Consider the following 4,774-nt stretch of genomic DNA (forward strand, 5'->3'; position numbering starts at 1 on the left):
TGCTTGTATTTCATGGATGATCTAATTCACACATACAATTTTTCATCACATTTGTACATTTTTAGTATTCATTCCATGACAACATTAATTTTAAAACGTACAGTATTTTTTTTTCAAGGTAATACAATATAATCTCTGCTATAACATACTTCTGTAACTCATTTTATAAGTACAAGAATGGAATGGTCGGCGGCGTATTGGAACATTACAGGAGTTCCCACGTGTTTCCTTAGCTGTAGTGTGTGTGGCGTCTTCTCTCATAAACTCGCAATTATTTCCCTTCATCGACGATTTGAGGGAGCGTGAGTGCCTCGAAAGCTTGGCCCGGAGTGTTGTTGAGTACCGGCCTGCTTGTGTGAGAAGTGGTATGTATAGAAACTAAGATATTTAAATGTTTTATTAGGGTGCTGTAAGTCGTATGTGTTCGGTTTGTGATTCTGGCTTCGGTTTGATTTGCATTCTTGCTGTGATACGTTGTTTATATTTAGTTACTGATTGTTGTGACTGCTATTAATGATTTGAATAGGCTGGTGATGTTAGTAAGGGCTGATAATTGACTGTCCTTTCTTATTTGCTTATTAATATTGTATTGAAAAATTAGGTTTAGAAGATGAAAAGAATAATCAGACGAGCACTTCCGAAACCTTAAAAATAATCATGTCACAGTATGGTGTTTTAGTCTAACGTAACGTAATTCAGTCAGACCTAACCCGTCCGCAAAAAAAAAAAAAAAAAAAAAAAAAAAAAAAATGTTTAGGTATATTTGATCCCCCTGCCCCCTCATAAAATTGCTAACAGGGATGATTTTCATATGAACAGATGACGTTACTAAGGAACTGAATGGGTATCCAGCATCTTGCATAGCTCAGGTGACGCGCGAGTAACGTAAGACCAATTCTGAAACACTTCTGCCCCGCACCTCGACTGCTTTCAAAAGGCTCTAATTGAAGCTACACAGGTTTTAATTTATTTATTTATTATTATTATTATTATTATTATTATTATTATTATTATTATTATTATTATTATTTATTTATTTATTTATTTATTTATTTTTACGATTCTAGTGACAGTTTAACAAGATTTATACATTATTAACAGGAGAAGCTCTTGTGAGAACCTGGCTAGTCATTTCTGTTGCATTTGAAAATAGTCGTGGTGGGAGCAGAGCGTTCCAGAATGCGGCCCTTAGTTTTCCGCAGCACAAGTTTATATATTGATGTTTATAACTGTGTGATTGTTATGCTGCAGTTGCCATACTGTTATATGAAAGTAACCTATTTGTTAAAAAAATAAATAAATAAATAAATAAAAAAAAACCGGGTATTGAAATAGTTAAGCTTATCAAGGTTTGAATGAAACTTTATATGTATTTTCACTTTATTTTCTCGGTGAGGCTTTTTCTAATAAACCTGTAGTAGATTTGCAGTTAGTGGTAACATTATTATTATTTTTTTTTCATCAATATTATCAGTATTACTATTATTACTACTTCTACTACTACTACCACTACTACTGCAAATCTACAGTGGGTTTATTAATGAAAACCTCACTGATAGTCTCTAAGGTAACCTACTGATAGTCTATGGTAACCTAACTCACTTGTACGTATCCAGGATGCGTTATACACATATTTATCCACCTGTTTACTGATACAGAACTAGGCATCCACACTCCCATTAAAAAAAAAAAAAAAAAAAATCGGACCTTAATCCTTTGGCCCGTAAGGGGATCGAACCCTCGACATCCGCGTTATTAGCACGGCGCTCTAACCAACTGAGCTAACAGGCCAGTGAGAGGAGAAGCGAGATATAGAGACTATTATCGGAGTACGCGGAGTTAGCGAGGGAGGAGGAGGAGAGGAGTAACACAGACGCTATAGGAACGGAATACTGTGGCAAAGACCGTATTCTGAAACACTTCCTCGCCGCACCTCCACTACTTTCAAAAGCCTTAAATCTAGTTGAAGCGACAGGGGGTTTTTAAAGGCGTTTTCTACGGTTCTAGTGACAGATCACCAATATTTATACCTTGCCAACTGGATAAACGCTCTTGAGAATCTGGGTAATCATCTGTGTGGCGTTTAGAATAGTTATGGTGGGAGAGCAAGGCGTTTTTGAATACAGGTGGTGAGATGAAGTGTCGGGGCGAGGTTTGGTGATGAGTGGTGAGATGGAGGTAACAGGAGGCAATAGAGTGACTGCGAGGAGAGGAGACGAGACGAGAGGAGAGGAGCAGACAGAGCGTGAGATGAAGTGACCAAGAGGGGAGGAGGAGGAGGAAGAGCGTGGAGTTAGTGATGAGGAGAGAGGAGTGGAACCGCTATAGGAATGAAAAAGCGTGGAGTTTGAGTAGCCAAGAGGAGAGAAGAGGAGGAAGAGGAGTAAGAATGAGAGAGCGTGGAGTTACAGTGACCATGAGATGAGAGAGGAGGGAGGGCTGGAAATGGAGGGCGTGGAGTTGGTAGAGAGACTGTGAGAGAACAGAGTATAGAGGAGTGTAGGAATGAGAGAGAGAGAGAGAGAGAGAGAGAGAGAGAGAGAGAGAGAGAGAGAGAGAGAGAGAGAGAGAGAGAGAGAGAGAGAGACCGGAGTTACAGAAGAGTGACCTTGAGGGAAGAGAAGAGAAAAGAAAGAAGAGACAGTGTAGAAATGAGAGAGAGAGAGAGAGAGAGAGAGAGAGAGAGAGAGAGAGAGAGAGAGAGAGAGAGAGAGAGAGAGAGAGAGAGAGAGAGAGAGAGGTTACGTCACACTGCCTGCATCTCTTTTTTTGTCATTCATCACTCGCAGCTTCCCCGTGACTCCCCAGCGAGCGAGGAGGTGATATCAAGAGACTGTGTAAATATATAAACTTCTCTTTGATTTTTTAGAAAGATTGAGGGAAAATATAAAAATGAAAAAAAAAGTAGATCCTTGAAGTTTATTAGTTTTTGTTTATTTTTTTTGTGGTGTTTACGGTATTATTTAAACTTGTAATTGATTGATTGATTGTGTAATTGTAGGGTAATTTCCTTTTAGATTGTGACTGATAGCAGAGAGAGAGAGAGAGAGAGAGAGAGAGAGAGAGAGAGAGAGAGAGAGAGAGAGAGAGAGAGTAATTCCTTCATAATAATAAGTTATATCTTTATACTTATATTATTATTATTATTATATACTTTTACTATCATCATCATTATAATTTCCAGTCATCATTACATAGATGAACAATTATTCCACCATACCTTGTGACTTCGATTAATTTTTTTTACGGTTCTCTCCTCCTGACGAAGCATAAACACGTGCTGGCGGTTCTCTCTCTACTAGTTCTCTCGGTTCTGGTTTGATAATTGGTGCGCGCCTTATGTGGCTCTGTCGTGGCGCTGTGGTTCTGGCGTGGTTCTAGTGACGTCGTGGTGGAGGAGTGCGGTCCTTGGTTTGGTTACGACATCGGCTTTCCGGTTCTGCAGTTGTCTCGGTAGTGGTTTTGTAGTAATGGTTCACTGGTTCTCCTGCGGTTCTCATAACTGGTTAAGACGGTTCTTCTGTTTTGGTTATGCTGATGGTGTGTGTGTGTGTGTGTGTGTGTGTGTGTGTGTGTGTGTGTGTGTGTGTGTGTGTGTGTGTGTGTGTGTGTAAAAGTGTGACTAAAATTTGTATACGAAGATAGTTATATGAATGAGAGAGAGAGAGAGAGAGAGAGAGAGAGAGAGAGAGAGAGAGAGAGAGAGAGAGAGAGAGAGAGAGAGGGGTGTAGTAGCAAGTCGTGGGGATCACCTGGGGAAGGATCCTGAGGAGAGGCGAGCGCCTCACACCACAACACCACCGGGGAGTCCTTCAGAGTCCTTCAGGCGTCCAGGAGCCGCGCGCCACGCCACAAGGAAATCCCGGGGCAGTGATGAGGCACCCGCTGGCACCCTGCAGGAGGACAAGTCACCTGACGCAGCGGCGGGCGGGGGCGCGGAGGGGGGCAGGTGTAACACGCATTGCCGGGGCATCAACACTGTCCCGTGGCGCCGTGGTGGGGGTGGTTGGATGGCGGGGGTTGGGCAAGGTGTAGTGTGTAATTTGAGCCGCTGCCGTGGGTGGTGGTGGTGACAATGTATCGTGTGTGATGTGCCCCGCGGCGCCGCCTTGTTGTCGCCCTGCCCTCCCGTGTCACATGGCGGGGGTCACCTGCCCCCTGGGTGCAGGCCACACGCTCCCCGCCCCCGCCGCCACCCCCACTGCTCGCACGGCCGGCGGGGGCTGTACCGCCAGGCTTTATTGCGTTGCATTGTTGTAATTGTTGCATTGCATTGTGTAGTGTTTATGCGAGGCAGTGTTGGCGAGGCGGGGCAGCGGGGTGGACGCGTCCCGCCAACACGATGCCTGATAGAACCCAGGCTTTCCCTCTCAGGGCCCGGGAGCCTACTGAGCCCCGCTCCGGGAGTTCAAGATTAGCTCCGCCTCCCATGGATTTCCTGCTCCCTCCCTCTGGCGGGCGCTGAGGGAGGCAAGTGGGTAGAATCCCCAGGGGAGGAGCCACCTTGCCGCGGCTGGCAAATGGGAAACGCCAGCGGCCGGGGGAGGAACAGAGGGCGTGGTTCATGTGCAGGCTCCGCACCAATCAGGACGCGGCCCCGCGAGCCCCGCTGCGCGCACCACTGGCCCGGCGGGACCCCCTGTGGCGCGCGGCGAGGCGTGCCGCTATAGCCTTAATGATGAATCGGAGGAAGTTCACACGAAGCCCAGGTGGTGTGGTGAATGTAGCGCGTCGCACCGCTCCGGCGGACTCAGTCGCTCGCTGTGTGGCGGAA

The 4,774-nt window shown here is 45.3% G+C and overlaps 2 protein-coding genes and 1 non-coding gene across 3 annotated transcripts in view; 2 read left to right on the forward strand and 1 right to left on the reverse strand.

The window, feature by feature from the left end:
- Window positions 1-224: 224 nt before the first annotated feature.
- Window positions 225-4,774, forward strand: part of LOC135090202 (uncharacterized) — a 264,688-nt gene continuing 260,138 nt past the window's right edge. Inside the window, exon 1 of the transcript XR_010261825.1 lies at window positions 225-365. The gene's annotated coding sequence lies outside the window, so the exon portion shown is untranslated. The remainder of the gene's footprint in view (window positions 366-4,774) is intronic.
- Trnai-aau (transfer RNA isoleucine (anticodon AAU)) lies at window positions 1,718-1,791 on the reverse strand. Its single transcript has one exon. It is a non-coding gene; the product is annotated as a tRNA-Ile (tRNA).
- The window catches only part of LOC135090201 (zinc finger protein ZIC 4-like), a 34,368-nt gene continuing 33,334 nt past the window's right edge, over window positions 3,741-4,774 (forward strand). Inside the window, exon 1 of the mRNA XM_063986660.1 lies at window positions 3,741-4,774. This exon is cut by the window's right edge and continues 898 nt beyond it. The gene's annotated coding sequence lies outside the window, so the exon portion shown is untranslated.

Source organism: Scylla paramamosain, chromosome 34 (genome assembly GCF_035594125.1).
Source record: "Scylla paramamosain isolate STU-SP2022 chromosome 34, ASM3559412v1, whole genome shotgun sequence".
Taxonomy (NCBI): Eukaryota; Metazoa; Arthropoda; class Malacostraca; order Decapoda; family Portunidae; genus Scylla; species Scylla paramamosain.